This window comes from Oryctolagus cuniculus, chromosome 3 (assembly GCF_051225735.1).
Source record: "Oryctolagus cuniculus isolate XC-2025 breed Fujian yellow rabbit chromosome 3, ASM5122573v1, whole genome shotgun sequence".
Classification (NCBI taxonomy): domain Eukaryota; kingdom Metazoa; phylum Chordata; class Mammalia; order Lagomorpha; family Leporidae; genus Oryctolagus; species Oryctolagus cuniculus.
This window is the reverse complement of record NC_142869.1, coordinates 122517551-122540771: the sequence shown is the minus strand read 5'-3', so window position 1 is coordinate 122540771 and position 23221 is coordinate 122517551. Positions and strand designations below refer to the sequence as shown.

At 50.0% G+C, this 23221-nt stretch overlaps 1 long non-coding RNA gene across 3 annotated transcripts in view; it reads right to left on the bottom strand.

The window, feature by feature from the left end:
- The window catches only part of LOC149127489 (uncharacterized), a 39674-nt gene extending 25774 nt beyond the window's left edge, over positions 1-13900 (bottom strand). For 2 of the 3 annotated variants that reach the window (XR_016230900.1, XR_016230899.1), the window contains exon 1: positions 13771-13900. This is a non-coding gene — a long non-coding RNA (uncharacterized LOC149127489). Of the gene's footprint in view, positions 1-12085; positions 12283-13770 lie in introns of all 3 variants that reach the window. The other variant, XR_016230901.1, reaches the window with a different exon arrangement.
- Between the last annotated feature and the right edge of the window lie 9321 nt (positions 13901-23221).

Sequence of the window (23221 nt, the reverse complement as noted above, 5' to 3'; positions counted from 1 at the left end):
AGACAAGCACCCTCCACATCTCACGCTGTGGAAGAGTCACTTTTGGAACCCTGGGTTGCCAGTTAGGGAGTCCTGCTACAAAGACCACATGGACAAGCCCTGAAACTCTACAGAGAGGTAGAGGGGCCCAGCTGAGCCCAGCCACTCCCCTACCACCCACCCGCACTGGGCAATAAGCATGATTGAATCAACCTTTCTTGGAATCTCCAGCTGATAACTGAATATCACCGGTCAGTGCCACGTGGAACAGCAGAATCACCCTGCTGAGCCCTGTCCAAATCTCTGACTCTTGAATCAGAAGTGTAATGAAATACTTTGTCTCTAAGTTGTGAAAGTTTCTTATACAACACTGGACTACAGGAACTCATGACTTCCTCTAAGCCCATGACCCAGAGCCATAGCTCCTCATCCATGGGCAGGAGCCTATGTGCACAGAAGCAGCCTTGTGCCCTGCCTGGCTGGCTCCACCCTGTGACCAGGAGGCTGACCAGTGCAGGGGAGGCAGCTCAAGGAGCAGGGCAAGAGCAATGAGTGCACATGGCTACTGAACCATGACCCTGGCTTCATGAGCACGAGTCCTGAGTCCTGATGGGAGTGATAGGTACAGAAAGTAAGGTAGGGGCTGCACTATTCATCAGGAGACCGACTGACAAAAAAAAGTCCCCCCCAAAGAAGGGGAAACAGGCAAAGGAAAGAACCCTAGACCTGGAGCCAACTCCAGCAGATGACCTGGGGCAAAGTGAACAGGTTCTGTCCTTCCCGACAATAACCAAGGCTGCCATTGCCCAGCTCCTACTCTGCAGGGGCCACTGATGCTCAGCACTTGTGCTCCAAGCAGCTCTGCAGCACAGGAGCTCCTCCTGTATCACAAAGCTGAAGGAACCATGGGCCAGGCTCCAGAGCAGCATGACAGAGGGGGCAGAACACACAGGCACAGGGACCACAAGAACTGGCTCCGCAAGATTACTGCACCTTCCCCAGCCTCTGTTTGCCCCTCTGCAGGGTGGGGATGATGAGACAAACCTTTTAGCCTGATGCAAGGCTGACTTGTCTTGGCACACATAAAGAGGCAGGCCTAACACAGGCTCTTTTATAAATTAGATTGTTTTTATTGACACACAATAATTGTACATATTTATGGGGTACAATGTAGTATTTTCATACATGTATACATTTTAATGATCAAATTAGGATAATTAGCATCCATCACTTTGTATGTTCAAGATTTCTTTGTAGTGTGAGCATTCAAAGGTCTTTCTTCTAACTATTTAGAAATATATAATATGTTATTGTTAGCTATTGTTACCCTGCTGTGCAGTAGAACAGCAGGATTATTTTTACAATAAGGAAAAAATCCTTTTTAATTCAATAAAAGTAAACCTTTCTGAGGCTTAATTTTTATTTTTTAAACATTCTCTTTTTTTTTTTTGAGAAACTTAATTAACTTTGAAGAAGAACCCAAGAATGATACATGTTTTGCGAGCACTTAGACATAACTGTAGCTTATGAGACATAAGAATATCCTACACTTAACACACTAAAATGAAGTAAATCTTTGAGAACAAGTTTTACTAGTAACTCTCATAATCCACCCCTTGAGGACAGAGGTCCTGCATGGAAGTTAGTGCACAGTGACTCCTGCCTAACACAGGCTCTTGGAAAATGTCTGTCCACCTCCATAAATGCCAGAAAGAAAAAAAATAAAAACAAAAGTCTCCTAATGCTTCCACGTTGCACTTTACGTCTAGAAAAAAGAAAAAATGTTCCATATAAGTTTTTTAAAGATTTATTTATTCATTTGAAAGTCAGAGTTACACACAGAGAGGAGAGGCAAAGAGAGAGAGAGGTCTTCCATCCACTGGTTCACTCCCCAAATGGCCCCAATGGCCAGAGCTGTGCTTATCTGAAGCCAGGATCCAGGAGCTTCCTCTGGGTCTCCCACGAGGGTACAGGGACCCAAGGACCAAGCCATCTTCTACTGCTTTCCCAGGCCATAGCAGAGAGCTGGATCGGAAGTGGAGCGGCCAGGACTCAAACCGGTGCCCATATGGGATGCCAGCACTGCAAGCAGCTGCTTTACCTGCTACGCCACAGCGCTGGCCCACCATGTGTTGTTTTAGTTTTTGCTTTCAACTGAGAGAACCCTAAGAGAGGCCAATAACATTGAGGTGGCTTTAAGGGATGCCACCCCCATGGCTGGTGAACTTGGCAGAGCCAAAACTTGGAGCCAGGCCGCAGAGTCTGTGAGAGTGGAGGGTCAGCAGCCTCTAGGCTCAGAGGGAGCTGGTTTGGAAACCTGGCTCAATTTCCTGCTCCCTGTGACTTTAAGACAAATCCCTGCACTTGTCCGGGCCTCAGTTTCCCTACCAGTGAAGTGCTGCTCCCAGGGCCTGCCTTGCAAAGGTGAGAAGTTTAAGTGAAAAAGAAGGGCTAGGACGTGGCAGGAGATGATCTGCTAGCGGGATCACCATTATCACCAGCATCTTCACATCTTCTGCCTGGGGAACACAGAGAGAAGTCTGGGATCTCTATAGAGGCAAGCAAATGACTGCAATTCACCTGCGCTGGGCTGACTACACAGGGAGCAGCTGAGGGGATGGCTGTGTTTCTGTGCTCACTGGAGACGCCCCTCCTGGGGCCCTCAGTTCGGAGGAGCAAGGCAAACGTCTCATGTGTGTCCAGTGAGTGAGCTGGGGGAAGGCCCTAGCAGGAAGAAGCAGCAGCCAGGAGGGGACCTGTGGTGGGGGGAGGGGTGAACAATGAGACCATCCATCACCCCAGGCCTTTGTGACAAACAGCATCTACTGAAGCTGAAGCCATACCAGCCCTGCTTCTTTCTGTCTCTCTCTAAGGACAAAACTCTTCATGGATAGAGTCATGGCAGGATGAGCCCAGGAGTTGCTGTCTCAGGAGGCCAGGGTGGTGGGCTTTCCTAGGGTTGGGGGGTGGTGTCGAGAGAGACTGAAAGGAGTCCCTAAGAGAGAGTCCCAGTTCACCTCCCAGCTTGGGTGTGATCAGTGGGGGAATAGCATCCATTCTCTACACCCCCTGCTGCGTTCTACAGAGGATGTGGGCTGTGCTTGGATGGACCCTGATGCACTGAGGGTGGAGATGCGGAGCAGATCTTTGCCTGGGGAGGAGGATCTGACTGCTGGATGACAGGGGAGAGCAGGAGGGAAGAAAGGAAGGCAGGTTCTGTAGGGCAACACACAGCCAGGAAGAGCCCTTAGTGACACAGAGGGGCTGGGACAGGCATGAGGAAGAAAAATCACCGGTAAGACAGTTCAGGTCATTTTCTGAAGGCTGTAATGAGAGCTTGCTCCTGCCTCCTCCCTCTCAACCTGCTGTGAGGTCAGCTGTGCTCCCAAATGTGACAGTAAAACCCAGGGAGGGGTGCTTTCTCCTACATGACCACAGCATTGCCACGCAGAGGTGGACTGCAAGGACCATGGGCCCAAGCCAGAAAGGATCAGGGGAGAGTAAGACCCAGGGGAATCAAAGGAGTCCTGGGAAGTCACCCCAGGTCAGGGGGTTGAGAGACAGAGACCACGGTGTTTTGTTCTCAGAAGTGCAGACACCTAGGCAGCCTGTGTCGCAGTGTCACACTGTACAGGGGAACATGGAGGTGGAACACTGCACGCTGGTCTTAGATGGATTCACAAATGAGATGGTCTCTTGTGGAAATGAAAGTGGCCCGGGTCACACTAAGATGTGGCTGGCAAATCCCTGGTCACTGCCACTGTGAGTGGTGGTATCACCTCTCACCTGGAAGATGGTGACACTGTCCCAGCCAGCTCCCATACCCAGGAAGAAGGACAAGGAGCCCTGGGACCCTGAGGGACACACACACACTATCCTGCTCCCTCACAGCACCACGTGAGTGTTGTTATTGCCACTGTACAGATGGGAAACATAGGGTCAGAGACAGGAAGTGCAATAATTCACTAGAGTTTGTACTGGAATGCAGGCCATCAAGCTCCAGAAGCTTGGGTTCTTTCTGCTGTGTCTTCCAGTTTCAAGAGCTCAGTACTCATCACTACAGCTACTACAACCTCCATCAAGAACATCATCATCATCACCACAGCCAACAGCAGTAAAATCACCCTCAACACCACCACCACCACTAATATCATCATCCCCAGTAACAATACCTTCCCCACCACTGCCATCAAAGCCGTCATCACCACTACAGCCATCAACAGAAAAACCACCACCATCACCACCGCCCACACCACCAATGTTATCACCACCAATAATAATGCCTTCACCACGATAGCCATCTTCACCTCCACAGCCACTGATTGCAGTGCCAACACCATCTTTACCAGCAATGCTAACATCGTCACCATCAACAATACCATCATCACCACACCACCACCATCTTAACCGTCATCAACAGCACACCCATCAACAGCAATACCACCACCATCATTTCCACCAACACCAACACCAATCTGCAGCCACACCTGCTTTGCCACCACCATCAACACCAAATCTACACACATACCACCAATACCTATACCACCAACACCAGAAACTGCTACCACCAACAGCAACACAAACACTGGCATGAATATCATCATTGACATCATCAGAAACAACAAGACTTGCACTTTGTAAAGGAAAAGAGAGCCTGAGAAAAAATGGAAGCAAGAAAGAGGAAGGGCTAATCGAGCCAGGAAGAGAATGGTCATCAAACTCCACCTTCGAACTGACACCTTGGCGCCAGAGGTGTCCAGAGTAAGAGCCCAAGCAGACAGTGGGCGCCAATTCCCTATGAGCAGAAAGGGCTATGAAGCCCTGGGCTTACTCCCCACTCCTAACTTCTCCTAACATGCCCTCTGTCTGCTGTTCCAGCCCCTTCCCCATCTACCTTCTGATGTCCTCAGTCACTCACCCCAGCCCTAGCCTAGCCTAGCACGAATGTAGTTTTCTGGGCCCAAACTGAGCCCCAGATGAGGACCCTGGAGTTCTAGCCACCCAGCTCTGCCATGAGCCATGGGGACCCCCTGTGCCAGACAATGAACACCAGTGAGGCAGCAGCAGTGTAGCCCCGAGCCAAGTTGGCCATGCCCAAGGACAGACCTAAAGCGAGCTCCTGGAGAGAGAAAGATCTTCATCACCAGCCCAGACACCCATGGAACGAGCAATGATTCAGGAGAGAGCCCAAGGAGCCTGATCAGCTAGAAGGGGCACCCACCTTGTAAGGTTATTAAACAGGGATTCATCAAACTCTCCCAACCAAGAGGAGACCCAGGCCAGTGGCTGCTTGTAGAATGAATGGATGAGCGAATGAATGGCTGATTGTGCACTCAGGACACGGTGGCCACCCCTCTCCACGGCTGCTGCCTGGTGTTCGACCCCAGGGAAGTCTGGAGGTGCCATCACTCACACCAGGCCAGCCCACGTGGGCCTGCCTCACTGAATCAATGGATCCGTCTGGGGTTGGATTTATGTCTGCAGCCACTCAGAGGATTCTCCCAGACGCCGGCTTCTGCTCACTTCAGCCGGACACCACCTTAAATTTATGCTGCCAGACTTCATTAGGGCCCAGGTTTGCCAGAACCATTACAGGTGGGGGGAGGAGAGGGTACTTTTGGAAATGGAGTGTGAAATAAGGCAGAGGAAAGTTTAATGGGGCTGGAATAAAGTCTGCAAAGTGCCTTATTAACAGTTATTTTATTCCTTGTCACACTGCTTATTAAATGCCTCCTGACTCAGACACCTCTGTGCTCCTGCCCTCACCCCAGCGGCTCCCATCCTGCAGCAGATGGGGGCTGAGTTTGGGGGCCCTCTGTGGGTGCCTCTCCCTTCACCAAGAAGCCTCTGGTTGATCAGGAAGATGAGGACGGGGAGCTACTAACCAGGTGCTCCCCACACTGTGGGTGTAAGGACCCTCCCGCTAAGCAGGCAGGACCTTATTCCATGAGATACGGAGAAAAATTCCAAAAGCAAATCCCAGTGCTCAAAGCCATCAACCCTGGGGGTGATTGAGGGTAAGGAATTAATTGTACAGAAGGTGTAAGTCCCAAGGGGATGGTAGCATGGGAGAGGGCAGGTGCACACAAGTACACCCGTGGCTTCCTGGCTGTGTGCCAGCCCCATCCTGGGGGAGCGAGCTCACAGCCTGCCCACCCACCACAGCCAGCTACACAGATCTGAATCCACACCACCAGTGAATGCTCACTGCCCCTCCCTGCCCAGGGGCGCTGATCACCAAGACCCGTGCCAGCCCCCAGCTCAGCTTCCGGTCATGACAGGAGGGCTCTCATTCTGCCTGTGAGCATTGCCAGCTGGGCTGCTGTCTGCTCCCTGGGAAATCAGGTGAGGAAGGGTCAGCCTCCCTGCTGTGGCCGCCTCTGCTGTTCTAACCAGAAAAGAGACCCAAGACAACAGGATGAGGGGTAGACAGGGCACTGCCCACCTGGGGCCCTGTCCACAGAGACAGACAACCGGTGAGACAGCTGAACTGCTGGCTCAGGGCTGCACAGAGACTTTGTGACATCACTCAGCTGAGTTTCCAAAAAGCAGGTGGCACAGACCGTGAGGTTCCAGACAGGTAGCGGGAGCAGGTGCAAGACCCAGCCCAGGGATCAGGATGACAGCAGCCCAGACCTGGGGAGCAGCCCAGCCTCATCACCTATCACCTGTCACTTGGGGCGCTGAGGGCTTTTATGACCCTCTGATCCCGCCATCGACCCACTTCTGGCCCCAGTGCACCATGGCTGGGCTGATAGGCATCTTAAAGATCCCAGGGCCAAGCACACTGTTCTTCCCATGCTAGCCTGCCTTAGCAAAATCATCGGACTGAGCACTATGCATGCTGCTTCTCGTGCTGTGTGTGATCTGGCTGCCTAACCGAGGCGCTGGGTCTGGTGTTAAGCCCACAGTCCACAAGAGGAAACTAAGGCACAGAGAAGCTAAGTAACCCACCCAGTATCACATCACACAGCTCTTAAGTGACAGAGCTGGGAGCTGTACCCAGGCAGAGTAGCTCCTGAGTCCATTCTCTGAAGTCTACGTCACACCACCCTGCAATATTACACTATGAGAATTCTGGTTCCTAGCTCGTAACACCCTCTCCAAGGCAGAACATGGAAAGTAGAGTGTCTCTATCCCAAGGCAGGTCCTGGGAACCCTAATCTTTCCCTGCCTTTCCACCTTACAGCTGCTGACCCTCAGGAAATTCCCTCACTACCTCCTCTGGTAGTAGATGACAAGTCTTCCACTGCAGAGGGGGTCCCACCCCAACCAGGGAGGACAGAATGCTGCACACAGAGGCCAAGGAGAATCTGTACAGGCAGCCTGGCTGTGGGTCTCCCCAACACCGTCCCTGAGTCCTTTGTGTCCAGATGCATTTAGACACAGCTGCCCATGCTTCAATCATGCTTTCCTGGTGAAGTTGCCAGGAAAACCCCAAGGGCAGGGCTCAGGGTACGTCAGATGTCTGAGCACCCAGAGCCCAAGGAGAGCTTGGAGACTCCACCCCCTTCCTCTATACTCGCCCTATGCACCCCTTCATGTGCATTTTTACATCCCAATCATGGAACAGCAAATGCAAATGTTTCCTTGGGTTCCAGGAACCACTCTAGCTAAGGAATCAAACCCGAGGAGGGATAAGAGGGGTCGTTGGGACCCCTGATTGCCAGCAGGTCAGTTAGAAGCACAGGTAAGACAGCCTGGAGCCTGTGATTGGCATCTGAACTAGGGGAGGGGCCATGTTGGGGACTGAGTGGTTCCTGTGCAGTGTCATGACAGACACTGCCACCCACAGCAGAACTGTCTTTTTTTTTTTTTTTTTTTTTTTTTTTTTTTTTTTTTTTTGACAGGCAGAGTGGACAGTGAGAGAGAGAGACAGAGAAAGGTGTTCCTTTTGCCATTGGTTCACCCTCCAATGGCCGCCGCGGCCGGCGCACCGCACTGATCCGATGGCAGGAGCCAGGTACTTATCCTGGTCTCCCATGGGGTGTAGGCCCCAAGTACTTGGGCCATCCTCCACTGCACTCCCTGGCCACAGCAGAGAGCTGGCCTGGAAAAGGGGCAACCGGGAAAGAATCCGGTGTCCCGACCGGGACTAGAACCCGGTGTGCCGGCACCGCAAGGCGGAGGATTAGCCTAATGAGCCGCGGCGCCGGCTTGCAGAACTGTCTTACTTGCAGGTGGAGAGAAATCCTCATGCCTTTCGGGGTCATAGAAATCTGCATTGATTGAAAGGGGTTTGTTTTATCCAAAGGATGCTGATGTTTTGGCTAAGAACAGTCACCCTTCAGCCCTGCAAAACCAGTTGGGCAGAAGCATTGGTGTGGGTCAGATTTGAAGGAATCAGGAAGACTGAAGGCAAATGTCTTTGAGGACCCTCTCTGCTGGACTCTGGCTCTGACCTGGCCCCTCTTAACCCAAAGAAGACTTGATATGAATAGTTCTCAGATGGGAACAAGACAGCAATGACTAGGCTGCTACAGCCCTGACAGTGGCCTCCCACCTGCTAAGGCACCCCAAGCACTCCATGCAACACACATTCCTTCTAATATACAGGAGACACCAAGCATTGCTACCAGTGGCCCTGCGTCTTTAGCCAGCTTCCAACATTCGGTAGTCATGCTAGGAATAGCATGGGTTGTGGTGGTGTAGGAGACTGTGTCATCCGTTGCTTCTCTCACCTTCACAGTGAAACCCATGACACGGCTCCCGACTCCCCATTCACATTCAAGACTCAGAGACATAAATGACTAACCAGAGCTCACCGCTTCCAAGGGAGAACCTAGGGTAAAACAAAGCCTATGTGACCTTCCAGGATATTCTCAGTCCCTATCCCATTTGCTCCACTGGTCACCCTGAGTTACTTGCCTTCTCTGAGTCATACTTCCTTCAAGAGAAGACAATAGATCCAACACCAACATCCTTGACCTGTCATTTTATCATCATTGTAATAACTCAAGAGGGACAAGTCAGCCATTCCCCAACATGCATTTTACAAATGGAGGAGCTAATGCATGGGGTTCTCAGTCCATCAGGCAACAGATAGTGCTGAGCTACCAACAACACAGGAGAATAAAAATCATCACAATAGCCGTGTGTCTTATTGAACCACAACCATACACCAAACGTAGCACGAAGCACCTTACAGGCATCAGCTCACTTGATCCTCACACTGGCCATGAGCTAACTGTTCCCCCATAGGACTACCCTCAGTCTTTAGATGTGGAAGCTGAGATGAAGATGGGAATCAGAGGCTTAACCACTCACCATGGCTGGTTCAGTTCTTTTTGCTACTCTTTCTTTCTACTCATTCCTTTATTCAATCACCTCACATCTGTTCAAATGTCCCCTACACCTCAGGCATGGGAATACAGAGGTAAGCTACAACAGAGACAGGGCCCCTGCTCCAAAGCAGCCTTGCAGACCAGGGCGCCACACAACCAGGTGTAGTCCCCTGGAAGTCTGGCAGTCCCCAGGTCCCAGACAGGCCCAGGAGTAGGTAGAGACCTAGCTCACCATCATCTGTCTCATCCAAGGTCTCTGGCGGCACCTGCTTCTTCTCATAGCATGACCTTTCTGCTTCTTTCCTTTTTTTTTCTGAATTTTTTTCTTCATAACCAAGCTTATCCCAATCTATATACCCGAAGACAGGGAAAAATGGCACAGTTTTAATGAAGAGGGAGAAGTCGAAGAAGAGGAGGACAAAGAAGGGGCAAAGGAGCTCACTAAATTCTAGGCTGGCATTTAAACCCACTCGTGTGATTCAAGTTCATTTACTTCTCTTGAAGTTGGGTGACAAGAACATATATTTCCCTGGAAATGTAGCACACGAAAGTCACTGTAAATAAGGGCCTGAGAAATTGCACTTTTATTTATGGGATGATTTATGAGAGTCTCTGTTCTCTCTAGCTGACTGAAGCCTGGGCCCTGGACAGGGCCGGCCATGTTGACATCCCAAACTCTTTATAGTGTGATGGGAATTCAAAATGTGTTCTCAGATCCTGCCCTGTGACTGCCAGCTCTCCAGGCTCCTGAAACAGGCCAGGATCCAGCATCCACTTCAATGTGGTGCCCATGGAAACATCATTTCCTCACTCCCCCAAATCCACCATGGCTGCTGGATCCTCATTCTTAGAAAGTGGTACCAACATCTGCCAAGGCCCCACCCAAGAGGCCCAGGAGTGATCTAAGACATTTTGTTCTCATGCACCCTTGTCTTCATCCCATTGGTCACTAGTCCTCGAATTATCCTGGCACAAATGCCCTCCATACAATCCCTTCTCCCCAGGCCAGCACCAGTCTCTCCAGCTGCCTCCTCGCTGAGGTCCTTGCTTCCAGGTTGGTCTTCCCTATGTCTTTCTATGTGTCTACAGAAACTTTTAAAGACACAACCTGAGGGGTATGCTTTGTGTTGCACTGGGTTAAACCATAGTTTAAGATGCCTAAATCCAATATGTACCAGCTACTCTGCTTCTGATGCTGCTTCCTGCTAATGTAGTAGATGATGGCCCAAGTGCTTGGATTCTTGCCACCTATGGGGAAGACCCAGCTAGATTTCAGTGTCCTGATTTTGGACTGACCCAGCCCTGGCTGTTTCAGGCATTTGGGGAGTGAACTAGCAGATGAAAATTCTCTCTCTCCTCTCTCTCTCTCCTCCCTCTCTCCCTTCTTTCTCTCTCCCCCCTTATCTCTCTCTCTCCCTCCTCTCTCTTATTTCTCTCTCTCTTTCAATTTCTCTCTCTCTTTCAAGTAAATAAATAAATCTCCTACATGGATGATGGGGACCCAAGTGCTTGAGCCATTTTCAGCTGTCTTCCAAAGCTCAGCATCAGGAAGCTGTATCAGAAGTGGAGCAGACAGGACTCCAATCCATGGGATATAGTGGTTTACCCACAATGCCACAACACCAGCCCTGCACTCTTTTTGACTAAGGAGGAAAACACAATCCAAACACCATTCAGCATATCATCACAATGTTCAATATTCAACTAAAATTACTAAATCTAAAAAGAGGCAGGGGAAATCAGTTACAATAATAATAATAGTAATAACAATAAAAATAAATAGAAACAGACCCCAAGATGACCAAAATGATGGACTTAGTAGACCAAAGACTTTAAAGTAACTAATGCAGTATACTTCAGAACACAAAGGAAAATGCTGACACAGTGAGTGAACACTTGTAAGATGCAGCTAAAATGGTGCTTAGGGAGAAATTTAGTTTTCAGGGCTTACATTAGCAAAGAGGAGAAATATAATTTTATGGCTCTAAGTTTCCAACTCAGTAAGCTCAAAAGAGAGAAGTAAATTAAAACCAAAGTTTAAAAAAATTATAACAATAAGACATAAATCAATGAATTATCAAATAGAACAAAAATAATTAAAGCCCAAAAACTGGTTATTTAAATGATTAAAATTTGTGAAAGTCTGGAAAGGCTGATCAAATGCAATGAAAACACACTTCAAAATGTCAAAAATGAGAGAGGGGATAGCAACATAGATCCTACAAACCTTAAAAAGGAAATTAATAGCATAGTCTGAGTGATTTTATGCCAATAAATTTGAAAACTTTGATTAGACAGACAAATTCCCTGAAAAAGCACGAATTACCAAACACAAATATAATGGGGGAAAAGGGAAAATGAATAGTTCTGCTGCAGTATTCATCTACTTTCAGGTAGTAAGCGTTATCCTGGAATTTAGGTGCTTGAAACAGCAAACCTAAGTTTCTGAGGTGGAGGAACCCAAGAGTAGCCTAACTGGGTGGATCCAACTCAGGGCCTCTCAGGAGGTTGCAGTCAATTTGTCAGTCAGGGCTGAAGTCATTCCAGCCCTTGGTTGGGCTGGAGAATCTGTTTAGAAATGAAAAAGCACTCATAGACAGGGGGAAATATTCATAACACATATCTCTGATACAGGGCTTGTGTCCAGAATACATATAACTTAAAGCTCTACCAATCAATAATAAGAAGATGTATAACTCAATTGAAAAATGACCAAAGAAAAGGAGCAGGTTGTTACAAAAGAAGATACACAAATGCCCAGTAATAGTCATTAGCATTCAAGGAACTGAACACCAAAACCACAGTGAAATACCAGGACTTACACATCAGAATGGCTATCAAGGAAGAGGTGGTCTCAGTCCGTGCACTATAGCAAGAAACCATACATAGCACAGAGTGGCTTCTGTATCAGACATGGACTCCTCACCATCCCCAAGTCTGAAAGTCCAAGATCAAAGTGCTGGGAGATTCAACATACAGGGAGGGCTTTCCTCCTGCTTTGCAGTTGGCTGCCTTCCTACTGTGTGTTCACAAGGCAGAGAGAGAGGGAAGGAGAAAAAGAGAGATCATTGCTCTCATGTCTCTTCTTATAAGGTCAATAATCCCATTCATGAGGGTTATACTCCTGGGCCATAATTATTTTCAGTGGCCCCGTCTCCAAGTGCCATCACACTGAGTATTAGGGCATCAATATGTGAATGGCGGAAGGAGGTGAGGCTCACATACATTCAGCCCACAGCAGAGACTGACTATAGATTGGTGGACAGCTGTGCAGTTACGATACCTGGTGCCTTGATTCAAGTCCTGGTCCTCAGTTCCCAGCTTCCTGCTATTACAGACCTGGGGAAGCAGCGATGATGGCTCCAGGAGTTGAGTGCCTGACATCCACATGAGAGACTTGGATGGAGTTCCCCACTCTTGGCTTCAGCCTGGCTCAGTCTCAGCCATTGCTGGCACTGGAGGAGTGAAAAACTGTCTGGAACTTTCCCTACACTCTATGACCCTACAATTCCACTCCTTGGCATTTACCAAAGAGAAAAGGAAATATATGTCCACAAAAAAAGAACCGTAAAGATTATTTATAGATACTTTAATCATAATGTTCAAAAACTGGAAATAACTCGTATGTCTATCAACCAGGAAATACTTTTTTTGAAGTCATAGTATACTTATATGTGCAACAGCATGGATGAATCTTGAAAGTATTTTATTTAATGAAAGAAACAAGACACAAAAGAATATACACAGGAAGCCCCCATTTCTGTGAAATTCAAAAGCAAACAAGACTAATCTATGGCAGTAGGAATCCGAAGAGAGGTTGCCTATGACAGGTGAGAATTGATTAGAAGAGTGTATGAGAGAACTTTCTGGAAAGATGAACTTGTTCTTTACCTTGACTGAAGTATATGCATTTGTCACAACTCAGCAGGTTGTGCAATTATGATCTATGCAATTCACAGGACATAAATCTCATCTCAGTTAAAAAAAGTGCAGTGAAACTTCATTTTACTTATGCTGAGCAAGCAGCCATATTATTTGGTGCATAATAGTCAAGATGACATAACAAGACCTGTTCCTAAGATGGCGGAATAGTGAGGGTGCGCACCGACAGTCCGGGAAAAGATAGTTTAATAAAAGTGGAGTTACGGTAGCCTCAGGAAAAGGATCAGGTAAAAACTGCAGAGGAAACTCTTCCGGATCTAGTGGCTGTGACTCAGAGGACCTAAGAGGAGAGCAAGGTCGCCCACCGTGTGGAAGCTGAGCCGCGGGAGCCACCGGGGCCGCCGGACCCGCCGGAGCCACAGAGTCTGCACGCCAGCGCTGGAAGGGGAGGTGAGCTAAAAACCTCTCAGTTACCTGAGACATTGGTGGGGAAAGGCAGAAAAAGCCTGCAGAGAACGAGGCCTGAAACCCTATTGGGGAAAGTTCACCAGGCTGGCTGGAGGAGAGAAAAAATCGAATAAATAAGGAGAACCTGCACGGACATTTAGCCTCTCTCTCCACTCACCTTACAAAGCCGAGCAAGACAAAGGGCAGGCGCCATTTTACGTAAGTAAAGCGGTACACGCCATTTTGCATATATAAAGCGGGTGCCCCTCATTAGCCAAGCAGAAAAACCTGACTCTGGTAAGCAAACGAATACCCACAGGGGCCAGATTTCATACATCAACTACTCTCAATTCCACTCAGCTGTGTGGAATTACTTCCCAACTGAGTCAAAAAAAAAAAAAAAGAGAGAGAGAGAGAGAGAGAGCAAGAGAACAATCAGGGTGAATCACCTTTGGCACACCCTTAACCCTGTAGAACCAGAGCTCTCTGGCCACACCCATCACAGCCTCTAAGGATCCATCAAAAGACCTGTTCCTGCTGCAGAGTTCAGACCTGCCTAGAAACAAATATACCTGCCTATTTGCTTCTCTTGAATTCACAGGAGTCGCCAATCCTTTAGGTGCACACTTGTTCTTTGCAAATCCTGCACTGATGTTGCTATGCATACATGGGTACAGCCTCGAGAGTAAAACTCTTCCACTGTAGCAACAATGCTGCCCTCTCTGGACAGCACTCCAAGCATGAGGCCAGGGTGTGGCTTAGAGGTCCTCCAGGTGCTGCAGGCTCTGCTGCACTCTGCACAGGTGGCCCTGGGGGATTGCTCAGCATCTACGCCCTCCATTCCACATCTTCTCAAAGGTGGACATGACAATGCTGACTCTCCCAGAGCACACAGGGAACACAAGACACGAATCAGAAAGCTTGGTCAACCACAGAAGCCAGCTACTGCTGCTGAGGGAAGGAGACAGAGGGGGCGGTTTGGGGGCCTTGCTGCCCTCTGTAGTTGAAGTTGAGGAAGAGGAGATGTAGGAAGTTAATTTGGCTCTTGCTATTCCACAGGGAAGCACTGGAAACACAGCGGTGCGGTGGACAGGTTTCACTTAAAGAAGAAGCAACTACAGGGGTGTGTGCATTTGTGCACAGCTGGGGCACTGCGTGGTAGAGCACCTGCTGCAGCAGGCTGCAAGGGTAACTCGGAGAGTCACTTGGGCTTCTGAGAGACAGATTGTTGGACACCCCTCGTATGGTTTCTGACAGAGTGAGTTGGGCGGGGGGAGAGGGCAAGAACATGCATTCTAATCCCCTGGAATGCCAGAGCCAGGGCCAAACTCAAGGACCTCAGTGGTGACACAAAAACAGAAAACAGCCCCAGCCTGCAGCCACCACTGAAGATTAGAGCCACTGGTGTTGGGAGAAGAGGAAGCACCCCTCTGGCAAACTTCAGGTCTTCATATATTTGCTTTTTGAAGATCTTTATTTGAAAGTCAGAGTTATAGAGAGAGAAGGAAAGACACAGAGAGAGAAAGAGATAGAGAGATCGTCCATCTGCTGGTTCACTCTCCAAATGGTCACAATGGCCAGAGCTGAGCCAGGTTAAAACCAGGAGCCAGGAGCTTCATCCACTTCTCCCAAGCAGGTGGCAGGGGTGCAAACATGTGTTCCATATCCTGCTGCTTTTCCTAGCACCAGCAGGGTGCTGGATCAGATGTGGAGCAGGCAGGATAGGAACCAGCATGCAAATAGGATGCCCACATTACAAGCAGCAGCTTTACCCGCCATGCCACAGACTGGCCCTCACTTGCAGCCTTGAAAGATCCCCTACAATGGGGTCAACACTGTGGCATAGAGGGTAAAGCTGCCACTGCAGTGCCAGCATCCCATATGGGCACCAGTTCAAGTCCCGGCTGCTCCTCTTCTGATCCAGCTCTCTGCTATGGCCTGGGACAGCAATAGAAGATAACACAAGTCCTTGGGCCCCTGCACCCATGTGGGAGACCTGGAAGAAGCTCCTGGCTCCTGGCTTCGGATCGTTTCAGCTCCATCATCACAGCCATTTGGGGACTGAACCAGCATATGGAAGACCTCTCTCTCTCTCTCTCTCTCTCTCTCTCTCTGCCTCTGCTTATCTGTAATTCTGCATTACAAACCAATAAATAAATCTTTAAAAAAAAAGATCCCCTACAAACAAGAAACCAGGGCTGGATAAACCACCACATGAGACACGAGCATCCCATATGGGTGCCAATTTGTGTCCTAGCTGCTCATATCTGATCCAGATGTCAGCTAATAGCCTGGAAAAGCAGCAGAAGATGGGTCAAGTATCCTTGCACCCACTTGGCAGATCTGGAAGAAGCTGCTTAGTCCTGTTCAGACCAGCTCAGCCCTGACCATTGCAGCTATTCGCGGAATGAACCATAGGGTGGAAGAAATATCTCTCTCTCTCTCTCTCTCCCTCTCTCTCTCTCTCTCTTCCTTTATCTCCCTCTCTCTGTCTCTGTCTCTTCCTGTTTCTCTGCTATTCAAATAAATAAAATAAATCTTAACAAAAGCAAAAAAGGAACCAGGAGTGGTATGGATAGCCTTCAACCAACAGAAGCAAAGTGAGACAGCAGGACTGAGGGAGGTGCAAAGGCACCAGGCCCTGACAGCCACAGCTGCACAGAATCCCCCCTCTGCTGCTCCCCTGTCAGATCCCTAGAGGCCCAGGCTGAGAAAAGAGGTGACGGTCAGTGTCATAGTGGGAGGCGGGTCTAGCCGGCTCCTCTCCGTGGCTCATGCACTAGTATAGAAAGATCTAAGATTGACACTGGGTCCTCCATGACACCCACCTGCTGTGGTGCCTGTCCCAGTGTGGAGCAGAGGGACATGAAGGAGGAGGGGCAGTCAAAGACCAGGGAAAGAAAAACCGCTTTCCTAGTTCTTGGCCTTGTGCAAGTGAGTCTGATTTCTGAAATCACTCACAGCTCTTAGCAATCACTAGGAGTGAGCAATGGGAGGCTAGCATCATGGTGCAGTGGGTTCAGCCGCCACTTGTGACACCAGCTACCCATATCAGAGTGCCGGTTTGAGTCCACTTCTGATCCAACTCCCTGCTAGTGCACCTGCCAAGGAAATGGAAGATGGTCCAAGTGCCTGGGCTCCTGCCATTCATGTGGGAGACACTCAGAAGGAGCTCCTGGCTCCTGGCTTCAGCCTGGCATAGCCCTGGCTGTTGCCATCAATTGGAAAATGAACCAGCAGAAGGCAGAGCGCGCTCTCACGCGCGCTCTCTCTCTCTCTCTCACACACACACACACACACACACACACACACTTCCTTTCAAAAGAAGGAGAAGGAGAGGAAGAGGAGGAGGGGAGAGAGAGGAGGAGGAGAGGTATTCAGAGGTGGACACAGAATTTCCAGGCTAAAGACTGTGCAGGTGCTCTGGAGGAGAAGGATGGGTCCATCCTGGATATCACTAGTGTTTGCTCCACACAATCCACTGCAAAGCATTCGAAGGGTTTGGGTCACCCCATCATGGATAAAATGCAACATTCCCTGCCCTCAAAGCAAGCCACAGTGTAATTGGACAACAAACCCAGCTCACCAGCTCTGGGAGAACCAGAAAGGGTGGTGACCCCTAGGAACTCAGGGACCAGGTGAATCCAGTCAAGAGAAGGCACTCAGAACCCACAAGTGACTGCAGGGGAATTTATCCTAATCAGGTCTCCTGAAGAACGCTGGATTCCAAACTTGACACTTGCCTCCCTGGGACCCCCACCCTCTTGCAAAGCTCCCTTCCCTGCCTCGTCTTCCACATCTCCCAGCACTTTGTCTATGCACTATTTAAACGTACCCTTGTCCTTGAGTCCACACTTGTACCACCTGCTCCCAATTCTCATGATGCTGCAACACAGAAGCCAAAATATCTAACTGGGAAAGGCAGAGCTCTCGCCACTGAGAGGACCAGGGAGCAGTCAAGCAGGTGATAGCTAAAGACCAGATTCTCAACTGTCACAAAGAGCTGGGAGCCTGGGAGGCTGGGGACCTAGGGCCCCTGAACCCATTGTGCCCCACCACAGATGTAGCTGTGGCTGTGCGGCTCATTGTCAAAGGCTCTGGGACTGAGACAGTGAGGCAGCCGGCAGGGAGTGGCCTTGGAAGGTAAGCACGATGGGGATGCAGAGAGAGAGAGCAAACATTTCAGAAGTGGATAGGAGGGTTGCAAACGCAGCACACAGCTGTACCCAGGATGGATGGAGTGTGACAGCCCATTTATATACTCTGTGACAGGAAGCCTGCAGGGATGGCTGTGTTTAGTTTAGTGATTTGTGCTTTGCTGAGGCAGCAGGGATCACGCCTGGCTCCCCGAGCAGCTACAGCACGAGTTTCCCTGGGAACCAGCGGGCCAGCTAGGACAATCAGCACAGGGATCAGGCCACCTGGAAGGCTTCTTACTGTGGATGGAGTTACTCAGAGAGAGCCCTCTGCTGGCAGGGTCAGAATCCTTCAGCCTCAGTGTCTCCTGCACACCTGAAGGTTCGGGTGCAGGGCTCCACCTGCAGGCGAGATGCTGAGGAAGGACCTACATCTGTTAGAGCCACCAAAGGGAACATCAATCCCACCGCAGGCAGGGCTCCACTCACACTCAACGCAGAAATCTCAGCCACCACCTCTATGGAAAAACACCAAGACCCCTGTTTGCTGCACAAGTACGGTGACATCTTGCAAACACAAGGGCACGTCAAAAAGCTTCTGGGGAAAAAAATGGAATTAAAAAGTAAGTTAAGAGACAGATATTTAGCTTAGCATTTAAGACCCACATCTCACATTGAAGTACCTAGGTTCAAGTTCCAGCCGCAGCTCCTGACGCAGACTCTGGGCAGAAGCAATGATGGCTCAAGCAACTGGGCTCCTGCCATTCATGAGACAGCCCTGGGCTGAGCTCTCAGCTCTCATCCCTGATCACTGCAGGCAGCCAGGGAGGGAACCAGCAGATGGGATCTCTCTCTCTCTCTCTCTCTCTCTGTCTATGCATTTTCCATGAACTTTTAGAAAACCGCTCATATGCATAGATTTCAATTTTTGGCACCAAAATAAATTTACTTCTGTCTTTCAGAACCTTCTGGAAGTACCTGGCATGTGTCACAGCACCTCCCTTTAATCACTTCCTTGAGGTCTGCCCCCCTGCAATCTCAGCCTGTAATGCCTATGATTGAGGATCAGGGCTGCAGTGGTCTGCAGGCATGGGAGTGGTGATGCATCTTCTCTTCTCAGCCACAGTAAGCAGCAGAGTCTCCATTATAACTGCTCCGGGTGTGGTCTTTGTCCCCATAACTCCCCAGCTGCCTCTACAACCCGCTCTCTAAAGGGGTTCCTCCACCTGACAACTTATTGTTTAACTGCAGGATCCTTCCTCCCCTGCCCCTAGCACCTCATCCCTCTCCTTCCACCCACACCCACACACCCCATCTGCTCAACTCTCCTGTCTCCTGGCCCGACCCCAGCCACTCCACCATTCCCAGCACCAGTCCAGCCAGCCTCGGGCCCTACACTAACCAGCACATAAGCCCCCAGGCCATGGAGGAGCCCCTAGAAAGAAGAACCTGCTGTCCACATCCTGCAGCTCCCACAGCAGATAAGGTTCACAGGCCTCCATATTCGTTTTCTTCCCAAGCTCTCGATCTTGGGTTCGGCTCCACCGTGTGAGTCCAGTCCCTCAACAGGCCCTGCCGTTTGCATCCCAGGCTTTACTCGAATCACTGTCCACTCCTCTGGCTGCAGCCACTTCCAGCCGTCCCAGAGACTTCCCCAGGCCTGGGTACCCAGCCCAGCCCTACTCTTCCACATGGCTGTGTCCCCATCCCATCAGATTCCAGACATTGCACCCTTGCTTGCAACAGCCCCCTGCCCTCAACCCCTTCACCCACCTTCTACCCCCAACTGCCTTCTCACCACTCATCCCAAGCAGGACTTGGGAAAATAGGTGGCAGGTGATAGAATGAGGGCCATGCAGTGTCCCAGCATAAACCCCTTCCAGCACTGCAAACCAATTGTGTTGTGGTTGTGTACAAGCACAGAGTGTCCCTGCTCTCTGCACCAGGAGCAGCGGTTGGCATCTACAGGGCTTGGGTCCTTTGCCAGGGTGGTGCCACCTGCTTCACACACAGCATCTCCTCTCTTTCTCGACACCACCTTACAAAGCTCACTATCTAGGTGGGGAAATGGAAGCTTCCAGAAACACAATGGCTTGCCAGGGTCTCAGCTTGATTCTACCCCAGCCCTGTCTGAGCCAAGACCTGGGCAGGCCTTCAGACACTAATAACCCAGAGGACCTCACAACAGCCCCTCCTGGCTTAGCTCAAGTCTTGCTGCTGTAACTGAAACCAAAGACTGGGTATGTGACCAACAATAGATATTTAACTGGCTCACAGTTCTGGAAGCTGGGAAGTTCAAAACCATGGACCCCCATCTGGTGAGGGGGTTTGTGGAGAGCGAGAGGGAGCAGGGGCGGGAGGCAAACCCATCCTCTTATCAAGAACCCACTCCCACCATAACCAACCACTCCCAGGATGGCCACACCCCAGGGCTCTGCCTGGTCCCCTCTTCCAGGCCCCACCTCCCAACATGGCTGCATCAGAGATTAAATTTCCAACTCGCCAACTTGGGGGTGACACATTCAAACAGCAGCACTTCATTAAAGTAGATTTACTCATTTGTGTGTTTTCTTCAACTAATATTTGTTTCGACCTCCTGCAGGCTAGACAACAGACTTCAGGGATGCAGTGGGCCAGGCCTCTCCACTGTGCTCTCAGGAGTGCTGAGTCCTCAGGGGTTGGTGTCCCTGCAGGCAAAGCATAGACAAGTCACCAAGTAAGCGGCGTAACTTCCAGAGCCACGGGTGCAATGAGGAACATGAAGTCTGAGGGAGACAGAACACGCGATGAGAGGAAGGAGAAAGAGCTACTGAAGATGGGGATTGGGCAGGGATTGTGGTCAGGAGGTTAAGCCACCACTTGAGGCGACTGCATCCAAGGGCAGGGAGCTGGTTGGAGTCCCAGCACCTCAGCTTCCCCTCCATCTTCTTGCTAATGCATCCTGGGAAGCAGCAGATGATGGCCCAACTTGTTGGGCTCCTGCCATCCACGGGGGAGACTAGAATGGAATTCCTGGCTCTTAGCTTTGGCCTGGCATCATTTGGGGAGTGAGCCAGCAGATGGAAGATCCACCCCTCCTGCCGTCCACGTAGATCACATAGATGAAAATAAATCAATAAACAAACATGTTTTCAAAAGTTAGAGATGAGTGAACATGGGTCCAAATGATGAACACATCAACCAAACATACGAACATGTAGATAGTGGGGGGTATTTCAATCATAGGAGCCCCTGGCACAAAAGAAAAAATCCCCAAAGCAGGAAGACTTAGTGTGCTGAGGAAACAGAAAGGAAGCTGAGGGGGCTGAGATGTGAGGGTTAAGGGGTGGAATCCTAGGAGACAATGTCAGAGATGCAGACAGGGCGGATGTGGAAGGACTGGTGGGTAATGCTGGGTTTTATCCATTTGCAGTGGAACAAGTGGGAGACTGGTAACAATCCACTGTCTGGCTTCAGAGAGATCTTCTTCCATGTGTGATGAAATGGGGCCAGGGATGGGACGTAAGGGAGGGAGACCCTGTACGATCCATTGTGGAGAATTTAAAATCTGGTTTCAAGAACAGGCAATGAAGAGATGTGTTAGATTCAGGAGATGAAGAGAGAGGCACAGAGGGAAATGAAGAGGAACTTCTGACTGCGTGCTTGAGAAACTACAGGTGGGGCAAACAGGAAAGCAACCAGCTGTGGAGGTTGTCACCATCAAAAGCCACAGCCAACAAGTTCAGTTCCATCTGTTGGTGAGTGGAAGGACAGCAGACAACCCACAGCCTTCGCCAACATTCCAAAGCCCACAAAGCTCAGAAAACCAAACTGTGTCTCATAACGCTCCTGCCAGTAACTTCCAACCTGATGTAAGAAGAGACCATTGTTTGCTTTATTCCACTTAGGGTGAATATCCAACTGTTCAGCTGCAGGAATATGCACACATGGCATTAGGGGGTGCCTTGTGTACCGCCCTTCTGGAGGTACTCAGTTATTACGGATGGAGGCCAGCATTTGTGGCAGAGCAGGTTAAGCCTCCAACTGTAATGCCAGCAGTCCTGCGTGGGAGACCTGGAAGAAGTTCCTGGCTTTGTACTGGCGCAGCTCCGGCCGTGGCGGCCATCTGGGGAGAGAACCAGTGGATGGAAGACCTCTCTCTCTGTCTCTACCTCTCTCTGTAACTCTGTCTTTCAAATAAATAAAATAAATCTTTAAAAAAATAGGAGAAATTGGGCTGGCACCGCGGCTCACTAGGCTAATCCTCTGCCTGCGGTGCTGGCACCCCGGGTTCTAGTCCCGGTCGGGGCGTCAGATTCTGTCCCGGTTGCCCCTCTTCCAGGCCAGCTCTCTGCTGTGGCCAGGGAGTGCAGTGGAGAATGGCCCAGGTGCTTGGGCCCTGCACCCCATGGGAGACCAGGAGAAGCACCTGGCTCCTGCCATCGGATCAGCGCGGTGCGCCTGCCGCAGCGCACCGGCCACAGTGGCCATTGGAGGGTGAACCAACAGTAAAGGAAGACCTTTCTGTCTCTCTCTCTCTCACTGTCCACTCTGCCTGTCAAAAAAAAAATAGGAGAAATAAGTTCTGGTGTTTTGTTGCATGGTACAGTGACAGCAGTTAACAATAAATATTGAATATTTAGCTAATAGATTTTGAATAATCTCCCCCCAAAAATGATAAATGGATGAGAATATGGACACACTAGCTACAGTGCTTTGATCATTCCACAGTGCATACCTGTACAGAGACATCCCACCGTTTACCGTAACTACCTACAATTATCACATATAAAAAAGGAAGGAACTGATATCCTAGGGGACATAGTGTGTTTCCAGCTGTGAATCATGTGACCATCTCCAAAACATGTCCAAGGCAAGAGAAATGCAAAACAAAATCCAAATTTCAAAACACATTGGTACCCAGGGTTCCTGGTAAGGAATCACGGACCTGAACGCCATTGGAAAGACAAGTCCAGAGCCACAGCGAGAGGCCAGGGGCTCAGGGCTGCAGACACACTTGTGACCATGTGAGCACAAAGCAGGTGGTTAGAGCCTTAAGACCAGACTGCACCTGCGAGAGACCGGGGCTCTCTCAGGCCAGAGGCTGAGCCCAGGATGCAGCCATATCTAGAGGTGGTGCAGAAGGGCCCAGGTTTTGCCCCCGAGTTTACAGAAGTGGACTTTGAGACTCTCAGAGGGAAAGCATACAGTGAGAGGCTCACAGCAGCAGGCTCCAAGTCCTGGACCCCACGTTTGCATAGTGGGATAGAAAGCATCAGCACTGGGACCCAGACTGGGACACTTGCTGAAAGGTAAGGTTCCCTGGGCCCTGGGAGATGAACGCTGGCTTGTGTCCGAGTGCACCTGCTCTAAGTCCTAGCATCTGAAATGTTCCAAGCCCTGCAGAGTCCTGGATGCTGTGGCTCCCAAGGCTGAGCATTGCTCATTTCCTCCCTCCCGGAGCCTCCAGCATGCCCCATAGACACCACGCATTGCCTGGGGATGGAAGTAGCT